Source organism: Tiliqua scincoides, chromosome 3 (assembly GCF_035046505.1).
Source record: "Tiliqua scincoides isolate rTilSci1 chromosome 3, rTilSci1.hap2, whole genome shotgun sequence".
NCBI lineage: Eukaryota > Metazoa > Chordata > Lepidosauria > Squamata > Scincidae > Tiliqua > Tiliqua scincoides.
Genome location: NC_089823.1, coordinates 113,478,843 through 113,496,996, shown reverse-complemented (window position 1 = coordinate 113,496,996; position 18,154 = coordinate 113,478,843). Strand labels below are relative to the sequence as shown.

Genomic DNA, 18,154 nt, shown 5'->3' with positions numbered 1-18,154 from the left:
AACGTGGAAGTTTTATAGATATGCTGTGTAAGAGTCACATTCACTTGTAGCTATTACATACATGCACATACAGCATATTAGCTGTACATCTTCCAAACATAAAACAAAACTATACTGGTGTCCGAAGTAAAACATGCAACTATGAGACAAAGCCTAATCATCTTACTTGCTGTAACCTCAGACAGACAGAATATTGTGTTCTTTCCCCTTCAAAATGGAGAATAATCAAAGTTGCTTTATGAACTTGAAAATGTTGCTGATGTGCTGTCTAAAATCCTATTTTAACTTAACACTAACATGATATATGCCACCAACTGACATTCATAAAGAACCCCCACATTTACCATTAGTCATTAAATAATTCACCACAATTCAACAAAGCAAATAAAACACTAAGCACAAGCTTTTTAAAAAATAGTGAATGGATATGAGATGGACTTAAATAAGAAAGCACCTTTTATGAATTTCCAACATATTTTGGATAGCCTGTCTACAATGGCATGCGTACCCACCCTTTAGTTTGTGTGACAGAGATGAAATAGCAGAGGCAGGCCCAGCTACATCATTACTTTTGTAAACGCGCTCACGAGAAGCAAGGCTGCAGGATGGAGTTTCTACAGTGGAAAACAGTGGCACAGAAGCAGCACAGATTCAATGGAAAAGCAGCAAAGATAAAAACAAGCAAAGCAAGCCATTCAGATGAGACATGTCTGCTCAGTGACATTCAATCACTTTTGTTTAGTGCTAAGAATGCATTAAAATAACCCTGTATTTATTCTAGATATTACTTTTCACCATAATATTAGAAAACTTAATTGCAAATTCATATGAAGACTGCAAATGGTTGATTTAACAAAAATAATGGAACAGCAGCAAATAAATTGTTTTGCTTTGTTCTGTTCATTTATTGCTTTACTAATATTGCTTTCATAGTCTAATTCCTGGCAAAATATAGATATTCTGTAGATCTGACTCCTACTCCATAAGCTTAGTTGAATACATGATTTCATTTTCTGGCTTTGCCTCTAGTCAGGAACGTTGCATTTTCTCAGGTCTTTCTAAAAACAGGAGAAATTACCAGGTGGAAAACAGGCATTACACAATCCTTTTGCTACTTCTGAATTGGGTTTAACTGTTTTTGTAAGTTCTCCTCTAGAAATCCCTTTATTCAATCTATTAGTACAACACCACATGAAGTAAAGAAATCAGCATCAATTATTTTACTGGCAATAGTTTACACAGTAGGTGAGCCCACATCACTTTGTAGATCACAGATTCAGTGACGTTTGTCGAGTAAACTGTCAAAGCTTTGCTGTATTAAAATAATTAATTTTCCTCCAAAAGGAAGTCTTCGTGATTACTATGTTTCAATTTTTTATATATATAAAAACAATGCTCTTGGAAAAGACAGTCTTACAGAGCACTAGAAAGGTATCAATTTCTAGAGTGAGCTTGAAAGACACCACTTTACTAAAAGTAAATTTTTACAGTTCATGTCACAAAGGTAGCAGTAATACCTACAGCAAGCAATCCAGACCTTCGTCATATTCTTAAAGCACTGCCTGACCCCCAGATGATTAGTTAACATACTTATATCCCACTTTTCAGGACAGGGTCCTCAAAAGACAGGTGATAAAAACAAGATAAAATAAATAAAATAGAAAAATCATAGTAACTATAAAGTTATATACCCAATACAACTAAACAGCAGCCAGCTCTTTGTCTCTCCAGGTTCAGAGGCAATACACATTTGAATGTCAGGTGCTGGGAAGCAACAGAAGAAGAGGGTTACTGCCTTCATCTACTGGCTTTTTAGTTCTCACGAAGCACCTGGTTGGCCACAGTGGAAAACAGAACGTTGAACTACGTAAGATTTTGGTTGTCTTCAGATTATCTTTTAGTGTCTAAATTCAAACTGCTTCTTGCTCACATTCTCTACTTCCCCCAATTCTGATGGATGTCATATTCCAAGTGTTGGTGACAGATTCTAAGAGTGGCATCCCAACTTGCGCTTCTTTCATCAGGAGCTCTCTCCACAAGTCCCACTTGTGGAAAGCTCCCACTGTAGAACAGTGTTTCAATCGTGTCAAAACCCTTTCTGTGAGTAGAATACTCCTTCTGTTCATGAAAAAAGCTCATGCTGGTAGAGGAAGCTCCCAACAGCAGAAGAGCTAGTTGGGATGCCACCCCAGTTCACTGAGATATATTTAAGCTTTTTTGTTAAGACCCTAATCACCCACTGTTATTAAGTAAAATCATTGTGATAAGTCAATTCAAAATAACAGACAACCAAACTCTTAGTATGAATAAGAAAAAGTCAAAGTTGGTTGATAACACAGGCCACACATTTTGCTTCTTTAAACGTTACACCAATTCCTGGGTATATTTGGGGTGCCGATTCCAAAAATGGCATTGTTTTGCCCTATCATGTCTAGTTTTGGAGACACAGCATAGCCTCTTTGGTGAATGGTTCAAGCAGCTTCCTCATGAAGATGCCTACACCACAGCTTCCTCATGAGAAAGCTGCTTGAACCATTCACTAAGGAGGCTATACTATATCTCCAAAACTATATGTGATAGGGCAAAATGAATGCCATTTCTGGAATCTGCACCCCAAATTTGTATCAAACCATCAAAAAGTTTGGGAAAAACTTTTCTGACCCTCAATTTTGTAGGCCTGTGTAATGAGACGTGCAGCAAAACAGAGGAGGAAACCCCAAACAGGTACAGAAAAAAAGCATTTTTACAAGGTATTATAAGGTATCATTGGAAGTCTAATGTTTAGGCAAATATCTCTCGTTGCGATAATAAAAAGCAAACTATAAATATCCAGAAAATATACACTTGAGCGCATGAAACAGGCTAGGAAATAGATATAAATCAAACCCTAATGGCCCAGTTGTATTCAACTTTTGAGTGCTGATGCAGCCATGTCCATGGGGCATACATTGCATCCTGCGGGGGGGGGGGGAGGCACTCATGGAGGTTTCCTCAAGGTAAGGAAACATTTGTTACCTTACTTCAGGGTTGCACTGAGGCTGCATCAGTACTGGAAAGTTGGATATGATTGGGCCCTAAGAATAACAAGAAAATATTTAATCAAAGTACTCCCATCAAAAATGTGTGCAAAATTTAACAACAATCCTTTGACCACATGAAAAAAGATTTTTAAATATTCACAAACCAATTAAATTGTGACCCAAAAAACTTCAAAAGTTATGTTAAAGCACACAAAATATAGACCAAATAACCAAAAAAAACAACATGTCAAAATATTGCCCTTGCCTCTAGCATATTACAAAACCATAAGGCTATGAGGGGGGGAATTTATATAACTAAGGGCGTGATCCTGAGATGCCCCTGGGCCGGTGCAAGTCCCTTGCGCCGGCCCAGGAGGGTCGCTGTGGCACATTTGCACCTCCTCGTAAGTTGGTGAGGCCAGCCCGCGGCAGTGACCGGTCTGCGGTGGCTTAATTCAGCCTCCACGCAGACTGAGGGACTAGGTCTTGCATTGGCTGAGCTTGGTTGATGCAAGGCTCTGAGGTGGACGGGGAGGGGGCGGGAGGGAGGCATTCTGGGGTGGGGGGACAGCATGCAGGGAGTGGAAGGCGGGACTGGGACCTGGCAGTTATGTCGGATCCCAACCCATTCCCTGAGCAGTGCATTCAAGCTGCTCCGCTCTCCTCGGACTTGTGCCACTTCAGGAGGTGACGCAAGTCTGACAAGACTCATAGGGGCTGCAGTGGCTCACTCAGGGGTAAGGGAAAGTTTCCCCTTACCTTCGGTTGAGCCACTGTGGTGCCCTATCTTGCACTGGATACAGCGAAAGCGTCCTGGCTTGCCTGTTCCAGCGCAGAATAAGATTGCACCCTAAACCATATTGATACAGAAGTTAGTCCTTCCTCAAGTGTACCTATCTGAGACAGTGAATCGATACTGGGGTTGTTAACAAACTGTAACTTTCAGGAACAGCAAATATTTCTGATATATTCCAGAAATATCATATTTCACCAAATAGATGATTAATTGCATCCCATTGCCCAATGAATTTTTTGCATCCAGGTAGGATGCACAAATATAAACACGTTGTATCTCATTATCCACTTGGGTTGCATTCCAGAACCCATAGTGGATAAAAAGATCAATAAATACCAAATCAGTGGAAAAATAGCTTCAAAAACCCCTTTCCATGTTTCTTGCTCCTCTACTGTTGTCCCAGAATGCACTGGTATAGATAAGGGGTGTCCAAACGTTTTGGTAGGAGGGCCACATTATCTTTCTGACACTCTGTTGGGGGCCGGGAAAAAAGAATTAATTTACATTTAAAATTTAAATAAATGAATATATTAGAGATGGAACTTACATGAACGAATGAAGGTCTCACAATAGCTCAAGGTCTATAAAAGACTTTGCACAAAGCAAGGCCAGCCTTACCGCTGCTGCTGCTGCTTCACAGACATGAAATAGCAAGCAGCAGAGGAAGCCTTTGGCCTGCAGCTCACATGAGAGGTCAAACAGTCAGCCCTCGCGCTGAGAGTAGTCATGTTGAGCCAACCCAGACTCCAGCAAGTGTCCGGAGGGCCGGAGACTCATTGGAGACTGAGGGCTCCTCGTGGACCGGATTGGGGTCTCCGAGGGCTGCAAATGGCCCCTGGTCAGGGTTTGGGCACCACTGGTATAGACACTGTATTGCATTCAGCCAGTAGATGAGGTGAATAATGGAATCTAATGGAATGAAAAAATTATTTAACAGTGGGAAAGTAGGAAATGGGATTTAGGAAATGGGATTTAGGTTCTTTTTTCCTTGTTACAAGGCATTTAAAGGTGCACCTAGATAACAGTGGTGAGTCAAATCAGTGGATACCAAGGGACCTCATGTATGTATTTACATGCAAGTGCTCTCGCTCTCTCTCTCTCTCACAGAGAGGGAAGGAGAGGGGGGGGCTTGTATCCTGACTTGAAGAAAAAAGCTCATTAAACTGAAAGGATGCAAAGTGAGTAAGTGAATAAAAATTAACCCTACAAATGGTGAAATATGATGTTCCTATAAGACATAGAAATCAATTAAAGATATAAAATCTCATGCAACAAGTTTGTAGACACTTATAAAAAGCTCTCAAATCAATCCAAAGGAGAAAGGAAGAAGAAAAAACTGATTGTATCCCAAAACATCGTATCTCAAGATGTTTTGAAAACCATCTCTAACAACCATGTACATGTTCATCTATATTTTCTCCGAAACCTGCAGAAGAAATATTTTGTAATTTTAGTGACCATTGTGCTTCTTTCCGTAACTACAGACATTCACTGGGTTTAACACTCCTCATTATAAGAGGGTTTATGACTTCTAGTTAATCCATACGTTACCAGCATTGTGTGAAACTAAGGTGTTGAACAGAATGTCTACATATTCTGTAGCATGCCTAAAACTTCAAGACAATGTATAAAAATAAAATAATCTGTACACATTTCCTAGGTATTCTGTAGTTTTACCTAGTGTGTTAAGGCCATTGTGTGAAGCTAAGGTACTGTGTGGAATACTTTGCTGAAAACATGGCAGATGTTCTATATGGTATTAAAATCCCTAGGCAAGTGCATGAGGTTGGGATGAAATAAGCTGATTTTGCAGTGTTTGAAAACTCTGAATATTTTACAGAACACCAAGGCATTCTATTAAAATCTCTAGGTGAAGTACAGGCAGTCCTAGTTATCTACAGGACTTTCATTCCTGGAACCCTTGTGGATACTGAAATCTGCAGATGATTGAATCTGCAGATTACGGCTCCACCAGAGCTGTGCTCCGGTTGCATTCGGAAGGTGTGCTGAAGGTTGGGGAGAGCTTTCCCTGGGCCTCAGAAAGCCTTATAAAGGGCAATAAACCATCATTTTTCAGTTTATCAGGGAAACTGGAAGTCTTTTTTTTTTTTGTCAGAAATGGGCATTCTGGGGGCCAATGAGGTCTCACACTACCTCCCTCGCCTTCAGAACACCCTCCAGACATGACTGGAGCATTGCTCTGGTTGAGTTCGAAGGGTCCAGGTGGAGCCCCTCCCGAGGATTCCTTCCCTTCTACCAGACATAGTTCTTGTATAGGGGAGGAGCTCATATCTGCACATTGTTGAGTGCCTCTCAGAGAAACTCATGTCTCAAGAGCAAGGAAACACATAAACAACAAAAAAGGAGGTCCTAAAAGCAAAGAAGTGTAGAGATCTCCTGAACTCCTTCTTTGCCACATTTCCATTTCTATTCATTTGATTAAGGTTCCCACTTTCTTCAATATGTACTTCTGATGTCATCTCAGAGTATCTATTATCCTCAATCATATATATCCTTGGACAACTATACTGGATACCATTAACACTGCCACAAACCAGGGGGGTTTCACAGGCTTCATAGGCCCAATGGTACTTCTTCCAATTTCTGAAGGTCATCAGTTTCCTCATAGGGAGGCCAGTTATTATTTCCTTACACACTGACATGGGGACAGGGATGCACACAAACCTGTGACAGCTATTTAAGAGTAGTCTGTTCTCTCCAAGTTCCACTCAAGTAAGGCCTATATTTCTTTAATATTTCAAGCTCTACTAAATTTTGCAACCTTCATTAGGGGAAGGACATTACAATAGTGCCTCATTTCAGGGTCGAGTAGAGAGTGTATACAGTTTAGAAAATTGCTCCAAGGCAACAACTGTCAAGCACATCTAATTTTCAGAGTAGGCAGACAGTTTATCATGTACTTTTTGGTGTTAATGTATGCTTATTTTCAAAGAGCTATCTGGAATACCAACTCGTGCTTCCTCTCTAATTAGTATATCTGCCTAACTGGCAAGGACAGTCAGAATAAGGTCCAAACCCTAACCAACTTTCCAGCACTGGTATACCTGTGCCAATGGAACTTATACTGCATCCTACAGTTGGGTGGCACTCATGGAGGCCTCCTCAAAGTAAAGGAATGTTTGTTCTCTCACCTTGGAACTGCATTGCCCTTATAATGGTGCTGACAAGTGGGTTAGGATTGAGCCCCAAGTCTACTAACCTGAACAGTTAACTTACGGGCAGCCTGATACAGGCATTCCCTCATGCCAATGCAATGGGGCCAGCACAGGATATGCTGCATCCTGTGGAGGAATTTAGCACACAGGACTCCTCAGGGTAAGAGGACATTTGCCTCCTTGCCGTGGGGAAAGTACCAGCCCGCCCAATGGGACTACTTGGACCTGCGCGAGCCATATGGCTGGTGCAAGTCTGTGAGACCTATATCAGTGGCTTAGGCCCAGGTGGGGATTCACCTGGTCAGGAGGGCATTCCATTGTGCCAGCACACGAGCGAAAGCCTTGGCCTTCGTGCTAGCATGCTCAGCCTCCGTACCATGGCAAAGTACTTAATGGTGCTTTTGTGATGGCCAGCTAGAGTAGAACTGGACCTCGAAACAATCTAAAGGAGCTGTAATACCAAATTATGTCAATATCATGTGAGACTACAATCACCTCCCCCCCAAATTAAATGGGAACAAAGTGTTATGCTATTTCATTATTGGTGAACTTTCTCATTGTGGAGTTCAGAAAAATTGAAAGAAAAGAAGGGAAAACACAGTAATTATCAAGGGCTTGGAATACAAGATTTTATGACAAATCCCTAGGGCAAATCATCACAGGTCCATGTAATACAGCACAAGTATACCATTGTACATTTTAAATTCTTTCAAGTGTTACAGTGACAATAGCATTTTAAGTGCCTTAACTGAATGAAAATTCCAAAGGAAAATAAAAAAAAATATTTATACATCTTCTATACTACAGAACATACACAGAAGATCAGTGTACCAATTCTGAATAATTGTGGGAAGACAGGTGTTTGCTTCAAAGTCATGGAAAGCAACAAAAGAGACAAAAGAAAACAAAAACAGAAGGTTGTTGGATGGCTGATTAGCAGTTGGTAAGCAACTAAGATTGTTACAGCAATGACAATGCTTCAGAAATGGACTGATGAGGCAGGAAAGGCTGACAGACTTACTCTGAAGCTGTGGCTGAGGTTGCTGGAAGGAAAGGGACTGTCCAAACACAAATGGGCTGTGGACTAGGGAAGAGGGAGGTTTTGCAGCTTGATCAAAGATGGAAGGAGCTGGGAGACTAGGCCGTGACTGAATGGAATTCAGTATGGCACTCAGTTGGTCACCTGCAGTGGGCAAAACAGTCAAAACTACAACCTGTTATTTTACAAAAAGTGCTGCATGAAGTTTACTTGAAAGTAAGTAATGCTAAAACCTGCACTCATCTGCGTTCTTGTAACTAAATATTACTTCATTAACAAGACACAGTCTATAAAGTGATGCAATTATCCAGAAATATTTTGGCAGAAGTATGGATGGTTCAACCAAATGTTTTCAGGTGAAGGGGGAAAGTGACAAACTAGATGTACAAGTGATTCATAAGACTTTCTTCCCAAATGCTCTTCTATATTTTCTTTTCAAAAACGAGAACAAAAATGAACCATAACCTTAAAAAAGAAACATTATTAGATGAGAAAACTAATGTTTAGATGCTCTTTAGACACTGTGCTAAAAAAAAGACTTCAGAATTGGGAGTTAGGCAACAGCACAAATAAGTTTACTAGAACACTCAAACAACAAACAACCTCCCTTGAGAATAAGAAAATGTAGGTCAAAAACTGCAGGTGTGTTTTTGTTCATAACTGAAAATAGTTCTTCGTAAACATCACAGCCAGCCAGTAAATTCTATCAATATTTTGTATTCAGCAATTCAGCAACTGTAGTATCTGGCACTCTGATATCTAGAAAATTCTATTAAATTGAAATTAAACTCTACTAAACTGAAATGGTTAATGGGCCTATTGCACTTCTCTTTTTTATTAACAGGCAGAGCCCAGCAGCAATTCCAAGGGGCTACAAGTGTTCAGAATGCCTCCATGACTCTCCAAGTGGCTGCAAGTGGTAGGATAGAGTGATGATGATCAACTCTGTTTGTGTTATGGTGAGGTTTTTGGGGGGGTACTCACAAGGTTAGGCGTAATGTTCTAATACAAAAACATATATACAGAGAGAGGGAGGGAGCAACCCTTTAGTCCAGGAGATGCTAAATATTGCAACTTAGTTTTCAATGACCTACATGTCCTATTTCTCACAACACAACATTTAAGCATTAACTATTTGTTATTATATGCACTGCTTTCGAACAGCATACACAGCATTAGAACACCCCTATTTAGGAGAGACACATATTACTTCAAAGTGGTAAATGTTTTATTCCTCAGTAAATGTTTTCTCTCATTTTACAGATGTTAACCAAAACATGATTTCTGTAAAAAGATCTAGGAATTTTACATATTGGAAATTCTGATTTACTACATATTCCTTTCCTTGGAGGCAGCCATAGAGCAATAATTCATTTCCAAGGTAGCACTTCCTATCTGTTCATGACAGGGAAGAATTTTACCAGGGAAACTGCATCCCTTGCCCTCTCAAGGTTCTGCCTGACAGAGGCAGAAAGTTTAAACAAACAAACAAAACAAACCCTGTAGAGTAGTGGTTCTCAAACATTTAGCACAGGGACCCACTTTTTAGAATAAGAATCTGTCAGGACCCACTGAAATTGATGTCATGATTAGTAGTGACATCATCAATCAAAATTTTTAACAATCCTAGGCTGCAATCCTACTCACACTTACACAGGGGGTAAGTTCCATTTACTATCATTGTCAAAAGCATATACATAGTAGCTGGTTCAAAGTACAGATCTGTCACATTTTCCCAAATGCATTCACACACCTGCATCAAGTCTAATATATTAAAAATAAAATATTGCAATGAATGGGGACCTACCTGAAATTGGTTTGCGACCCACCTAGTGGGTCCTGACCCACCATCTGAGAAACACTGTGTGTAGAGAACATAGCAACTGCTAAAAGCAGAGAAGAGGGATATCCCTGGAATACCCTACCCACTTCTTCCACATGCATCTAACTGTGGCCTAAGATAAAAACATTCAGATCAGTGCAGAGACTGCCTTCTGGTGGCTCTCAAGAATGGATATTTATAATGTCAAAGTTGCTTTCATGGACAGATAGACACTGACAGCCTCTCACTTTCAGGGTGTATAAAAGCAGTCATCAACCAGGATGGACCATCTAACTTAAGGGTGAGGATACTTTCAGGATACTCTCCTCCCAAACACTGCATCTGAAAGAACAGTAACCTAGTTATGTCTAGTGATAAAGCACCTGACAAGATTACAATCTTTACTCCTGCCCTGGGAAATAGAAAGCCTGAACTGTGCTCCTCACGTCACTGTCACAACAGCCTATAAAATACACCAACTGCCTGGTGAGACATGAAGGAAAAGGCAGCAAGGTGAAGACAGTCACCATGTTCACCTTTGGTGCCATGTAAGCAAGAACTGTGCCACCCCAACCCAAAGAGGCCACAAGAACATCAACTACCTGGTAAGGAGAAGAAAAAGAAAAATGAGTCACAAAAGTAGGCATCTCCATCTAATTTGTTATGATTTCATGGCTACAAATGCTTAAAATAAATACTTGTCTCTTCCAATAGCAATGCTCTATGTCACCTTTGTGCTCCAGTAGAATAACTGAGGGAGGGGACAAAAGAGAAATACAGGTTGAGTCTCAGTATTTGAGAGGGTTCCCTTCCCAGAACTCAGGTGGATGGCAAAAATCGAACTAAAGCAAATCCATTTAAAAAACAATGTCCTTTTGCTTTAAAAACAGCTCTGCTGACCTTTATGATGTAAGAAAGTCATTAAGCAGACAATCCTTCAACCAGTCTCTCTCTAGGTGCTTAGAAAGGTTTCACTCCTAGCCAACCCCTCCCTTTACCCTTGGTAAAGAGATTATCTTTTTTTTCATGTGCTCAGGGGGAAGAGAGGAGTCCCTTGGAGTGAAGCTGTGTGAGAGAATGATTGTCAGCCAGCTGCCCTCTCTTGCATTAAAGAGGCTATTGTTAAAGGACTGTTTTCCTTTAATTTAAAGGGCCCTTATCGCATTGAGATAGAAAAATACATGGATTTTTCCACAGGTGAAAAATACCTGTAATTGCTTGCATGGTTGTGTCTCTCTACAATGGTAAAAAGCAGTTTTTTAAACTGTGATTTTAAAGGGATGCATTTTCCCCCTTCTCTAGGGATCAGCACATTCCTTCTCATTTGCAGTGGCCGTTGAGTCAAATACGTGTATAACAAGGTTGGACCTGTATGCTGCCTCTTAAAAATAAGGCCAGTCTGGGACAATAGGGGATGGGAATAGGGAAGTTACAAGTTGATGCTGTATCAAAGAGGTGCTTTTCTAGAAGCAAATGGCTATCCTTCGGCCACCTTTGATAGTATCGGCTTCTCACTCCTCAGCACTTGGTACAATATTATTATTAATTATTAGTATTTATATACCGCTTTTCAACTAAAAGTTCACAAAGCAGTTTAGAGAGAAAAAGCAAATAACTAAATGGCTCCCTGTCCCAAAAGGGCTCACAATCTAAAAAGATGCAAATATTTATATTGAGTTGAATGTTACAGGCTTGGGTCCAAACTGCTCAGAAAGGTTTATTCCAGGAATGGAAGGAGCCTCTGAAATTGCAGGGATAACAAGACTACAAGACCATAAACAACTAACATTTACTGTATGAAAAAGACACTAAGACAGGGATGACCAAACTTGCTTAACTTGTGTTAAATATATGAACCACATATGATAAACTTCAGGTGCCTGAGGCCCACAATGTTTAAGAAACATTTCAATTCTTAAACATTTCTACTCACTATGAACATTAAACTTATGTTTTAATCCAGCGAGCCTCAGTTAATACCTAGTAAATAATTATAAAGACTGAAAATTTCTTATTTAACTTTTATATTAATTGTGATGCACAAAGAAGCTTAGACAACATATTTCTAAGAGCTGCATGTTATGTACCACTTGCGGCCCATCAACTGCGGTTTGACCACCCCTGCTATAAGGTATTTGTAATTAACATTTACTCTACCACCTTGGAATACCTAACTCAGAAAGTAACTAAATTGGGAAAGCCTGACTTTCAAGTGCAACATCTGGGTTCCAGTATCTTACTGAGCAGCAGACAGTAATACTTATGGATGTGGTGGTGGGTTACAACCCACTATAGGAACAAAAACCGGGCCATTTCCCCTTAAGAGGAGTAACCCAAGAATGAGTACCCCAGTGCCGCAGGGATCACAGCGCTGTGGGCACCCAGAGGCTTGCCTCCCTACCTGGGGGGGATCAGCAAGCCTCAGAGAGGGTTCAAAAGGCCCGCAGCCCCCTCTGCAGATCTTCCTCAAGCTTCGTTTTGCTCTGATTTGCAGGTCAGAGAGACTTCCAGTTTACCAGTAGATGCTTGGGGCAAATTGGAAGTCCCTCAGACCTGCAGATCAGAGCGAAACAAAACTTGGGGGAGACCCGCAGAGAGGGCTGTGGGACTTCCGGACCCTCTAAAAGGCTTGCTGACCACCCCCAGGTAACGAGGCAAAACTTTGGGTACCCACGGTGCCGTGATCGCTGCGACATGGCCAGGGCACATCCTGCTCCCAGTCCTCACCCCTGCGAGTACTTACAAGCAGTTCTCGAACTCCCAGTGAGTTTGAGAACTGCTGTACTATTCTATGCCATAAAAGAGATCTGGAAAGATTTATGAGAATACAGTCCATCAGCACAAGTCATTTTTGCAGACATGTCCCCAATATTTGCAGCATGTATCTCATTAAGGGTGATTTCCCCAATAGGCATTTCTGTTCTAGACTATTTAGATGAGGATAGGTACAATTTTTCTTGCAGTGTCCCTTGCAGTCTATTGACAGTTATGACCAAGGGGCACTACCCCAAGTCCTTCAGATGTTGTGCTGATTGATACACATACATTTTAAGTACAATTACCTAAAAGTAGGTACAACATATACCAGTTGAAAGGTACAGACAACTTGGTCTGTACTTCTATTATTGCTGCACTGCTCTTTACACATAAGCACTTCAAAACACACAAGGAGAATGAACCAAGGAATAAATCCAAAAAATAAAAAGTGCAACAAAGACTCAAGTACGAACACACTATAAATCTGTCCAGCAAAAGGTAAAAGAAAGCTTACTGGAATCATGAATTAATGAATAGTTGATGTGAAGGTGATGCTTCCAACAGAAGTGAATGGGAATTTTGTTTTATTTTACTGAGAAAACATCTGAACTTTAAAAAAAAAGAAATTTATGTTCCAAAATACTCATGAAACATGACTTTTTCTCAAGAATGTGACACTGAACTTGAAGCAACACCTGGTTAACACAATGTTCAATGCATACCTTATCGGTATACTTTTAGAGCATGATTTAGCCAACATTAAGCACATCTTTCCCATGGGAATTAATATTAAAAGTGTTTAATGTTGGCTAAATCATGCCCTTGTTTTCAAAAGTCTTAAAAAAATTGTTTGTATTCTCTCTCTCTCTCTATATATATATATCTATTGTCGCTGTCTAATTTCCAGGGTTCTCTCCACTGCTACAACGCACTTTTTTCTGAAAGATGCTGAAAGAGATAAATCAGAGTTCACTTGCTTATATTTTTGTGTCCGATTGTCAGGTTCTCCACTTTTAAGAACTTTATACAGGTTGAGCCTCATTATTCCGTGGGTTCTGTCCCAAGCACTCAAGTGGATGACAAAAAACGCACTATAGCAAATACGTAATTTAAAAAACAAAGTTTCTTTGCTCCAGTGATTTAAAAACAGCCTTGCTGACCTTTGTGATATGAGATAAGAGTCATTAAGAAGACAATCCATCAATCAGTCATCCTCCAAGAGCTTACAAAGGCGCTTCACTCAGCCCCTCCCTTCACCAATGCAAAATGATCACCTTTCTTGCTCAGGGGGAAGGGAGAGAGAAGGATTGACGGATTGTCAGCCAGCTGCCCTCTCGCTCTCTCATTAAGGAGGCTATTGTTAAAGGACTGGACTGTTCAGTTTTTTAAACTCTCTAAAACTCTCTACAATGGTAAAAAGCAGTTTTTTTAAACTGTGATTTTAAAGGGATGCATTTTTCCCTTCTCCAGGGATCAGCAAATTCCTTCTCATTTGCAGGGGCCATTTTGTGTTGAGTTAAATCCATCAAATAAAAAATCCATGTATAAATAGGCTGCACCTGTATACATATGAGTGAGGAGTTAAAACAAGGACTGATTTGGGTTCACATCTTACCCTTCACACTGAACACCGCAACACTGCAATACAGATGACTTTTAACAAAAGTATTTTATTCTTTATTTGGTTAACTGAGGTTTACTATTTTCTACTTGAATAAATGGAGATGCTGGATGTAACATGCAGAGTACTTGGGGAAAAAATGCGTGCCTCCCCCCCCCCCCACAGCTTCTGATTATTTTCACAGGCTTTTGCAGACATGCTAGTCAAACAGATTAGAACTGCTGTAACGATAAAATTCTGGAAGTCACAGAACGTTAAGCTGGTTGCCTTCAATCCCAACTAGTTGAAGCTTTCTTGGCTATAGCCATCTCTAACCAACTGCAAGGGAAGAACAGTTCTTACCAGGATTAAAAACAGGGTAGCCAATGAGGCAAACAAAATAGTTTTGAATATCACTCTCTCCTTTCCTGAATGAGACTCAAGATGGATAGTGTCTCGGTAGGAAATGTACGTGCTCTCTCTGGCCAAGGTAATCCTCAGAGCTGAAGTAGGACTAGCTGTAGACTTTCTGTGAAGGAATAATTTGTAGACATGCACTTTTGAAGGATCCATCAATGCCACTTATATGTGGATTCCGTTGCTGCTATTGTCACTTTGGGGCAGAAAATGGTATTTACTTATGCCCTTAGGCTGCCTATGGGTCTCTGTGAACCTAGGACATCTACTTTGGGGGTGTATGTCCGAGGAACACAAGAGGCATGGAGGTTTGCGAAAGAGGGAATAAGATACTGGTACCTTGTCTTGGATTCTTCCAGGGACATCTGGTGAGTCATCTGGCAAAGCAAGTGGGGGGTGGGAGGGTGCTCCACCCCAAGTGCCACCCTGGGGGGGGTGTGACATCACTAGTGACCAAAATAGCTCATACCGCGGTTGTTAGGAATAATACCAACATGTTATATACACTATTTGATGCATAGTTTACAGCGGAATACAGTGAAACAAACTGGAGTGAAATATCTCCATTCTATCAAAAGTTACGGCCAAAAAAACAGAAACAAAAATGCAACTGTCTTATGTAACAAAAAGTGGACCAATGACGCTGATTGTCCAAAGAGCCAATGAGATGTTACTATGCCACAGCATGGAACCAATAAGGTGTTATCAAAGTCACACTCTAGGGGAGTGACACCAGGGTTGGATTCAGTGTTTGTGTTTGGTGGGGGCATGAGCACTACATAATTCCAGAGCCCAGGTCAACCAGGCGGGCCAAGGTTTGCTGGGTAGGTAGACCTGGTCTCCCATTCCAATCGCCCTCTGGAGACCTCTTCTAGGCAGGTAGGCCTGGGTTCCCATCCAGACTTGGAGTCCAGATGTACCTGCTGGGTAGACCTGGGCTCCAAATCCGACTGCTATCTAGAGCCCCCTTCTAGGCAGGAAGGCCTGGGCTCCTGTCTGAACTTGGAGCCCCTGATCTACCTTCTACGTAGAACTGGGCTTTCAATGCAACTGGCACCAAATTTCAGTCCCCATCCTGGTGGGTGCGCTTACCCACTCACAAATTAATTTTGTCATATGGGGAGGTGACAAAAGTTTGTGGGCCCCAGGTGTTGAATGACCTAGCTACGCCACTGTGGTGAGTCACTGGATTAGATGGGCCCTTAGCCTGATTTAGCAGGGCTATTCTTGTGCTCTCATGTGTGTCACGTAAAAAAATCAATTTTCTTACATACATCTGTGTTCTATCTGAACGTATCCCCTTATTTCTTTGGGGAGGTTGGCCAGAAGGATGAGAATTGCTAGCAATTTGGGAATATTATCTGGTCCTAGCAATTTAGCTTTAAGTCATTTTTGCCCAACGTTGCATATATATAACAGGGACCAAATGTGCATACCTGTGGGCCAGGCAAAAATAAGGACTTTTTTCATGTGCCCAACCTCCTGTAAGATGTTTCTCCCCAAGAAATTCTTAAGAGACCAAGAGATGGACATAAAGGTTCTCTGTGCTGATAAAATGATCAGGTGTACCATAGGCACCACTCCTCAAATAGGTTCAGTGACAGAATGGCCAATCCATGAACCTGAGGCTCTATCTCAGGAGGAGGAGAATGGACAACTTCCTTAGGCTAGGAGGGAGATTCTTCATTTTGTTTGTGTCTAAATTGCTGAGGCTCAGTGCTGCCATTTGGTTCTTATCACATCCAAATTCTGCATCTCAAGAAGGGGAAGAGAGGTTTTTTTGGGTTAGAAGCAAAGAGAAACAGGGAAATTCTATCCCTCTCCAATTGAGTTTGCACCTCAAGGGCTAGGCATCTGTAATGTTGTCTGGCTCTTGCCACACTCCAGCCTGTGCTTAAGAGAAAAAAAGGGGGTGCTCACTTGGGAGAGGAGGGGGGAGATGGAGAGTTGCTATTCCTTTCTCCATTGCTTTTGTACCTCAAAGCTAGGCCTCAGAACTGCTGCTTAGCAGCACTTACTTTAGTTCAACCCTGCACCTCATGAGAGGAAGGGAAAGTTGCCTGCTCAGTAGAGAAGACACAAAATTTGTCTTCTCCGTTTTATCATGCATGAACCACTTGGCCTCATTAGTAGTGTTCGGTATCTTTGACACATAAAGGGAGGAGGAGGTACTTGCTCAGAAAGAGGAAAAGAACAAGAAGCAGCCATTGCTTTTCATGATACTGTACTGAGACTAGGCCTCAGTAAAACTGTTTAGCACTTATACCCCAACCCTGTATCTCACAGAGGAAAGGAAGAGCTACCTGCTCAGGAGAGAAGGAAGACAGAGCTGTCATCCTTCTCCAATGTGCCTGCTTTGCCTCTGTGAGGCATTTATGGAAAAACACAGAAAGGAGTCAACACACTGCTGAGGCGAATGAGATGGCAAAACAAGAAGAGCCTCATGAAAACCATTTTGTGATATTACAATACAGCTGATGAACCAGGAGGGAAGTTGGTTCCTAAACTGTCAATGAGGAGAGCAATCACCATCACTTGCCTCCATCATAACAATGAAAATGACATCTGATTGTTGTGAAGGACTAGAAGATAGTATGGGGTCTGGCCAAGCAACATGATTTGAGTTAACAGATCATTGCAACCAAGCAGCCACTATGCCTTCCTCCTGGAACAGAGTGGGGAGGCAAAGGAAAGTGTGGAGCAAATGGAGGCGCTCCAGCCTCCTTTGCTTCAGCTCTATTTTCCCACTTTGTGGAGCTGCTTAGCCTTGCTCCTAGTGAAAAGGAAAGGAAGTGAGGGAAGATATGAAGCAAACTGCAGTGCTCACCTGCCTCAGTGCCAACTGCTTACCCTCTTTGTTCCAGGAAGAAGGGAAATTGAGCAGCCCAATCCAGGGCTGTAGAAGCATAAATAGTCTGAATAGGAGGAGAAACCACTTCCCTTTCAGAAAAGAAATAAGCTGTGAAAAGTTAATAGTGTTACTACAGCTCAAATACAAGCTATGCCAGAACCCTGCTCTTGGTTATCTGAGAGCTTAGAGGAAGACCGTCCCCAGTTGTCACTCTTGCTGATGTACACTGCCTGCCAAGCAAGAGGACACATTTCCAAGAAGTAAATACTGCCCCACCCTGGACCCACTGGAGAATGGTTACATATGCCAAATTCTAACTTGCAAAAATGCAATCTTCAACCTAGGAGTATAGTGATGAAATCTTATTCTCTCTCCAAATTTTTCATGGCCTAATCCTAATTCAGAAATCTCTCTTGTGAAATTTCTAATTCAGAAATCTCTTTCGAGTTCACTCCAATTCTCACATGCTGGTATGGTAGCCACAATATGCTGCTTTTATGACAGAACTCTTGTATCATGAAGCATAGCTGTACTGAACAAAGGCATTTGGGGAGTGTTGTCAAGAAACTATCAACAAGTCTAAGGTATAACTTTACTTTTTGTAGGGCAAACTATATTTATACCACCAGTGGTGATTCTGATTGCTGAAATGTAAATCAATCCATTTGATGGTTTC

At 41.2% G+C, this 18,154-nt stretch overlaps 1 protein-coding gene across 1 annotated transcript in view; it reads right to left on the bottom strand.

The window, feature by feature from the left end:
- Positions 1-18,154, bottom strand: part of MYCBP2 (MYC binding protein 2) — a 187,656-nt gene that overhangs the window by 50,152 nt on the left and 119,350 nt on the right. The window lies entirely within an intron of this gene.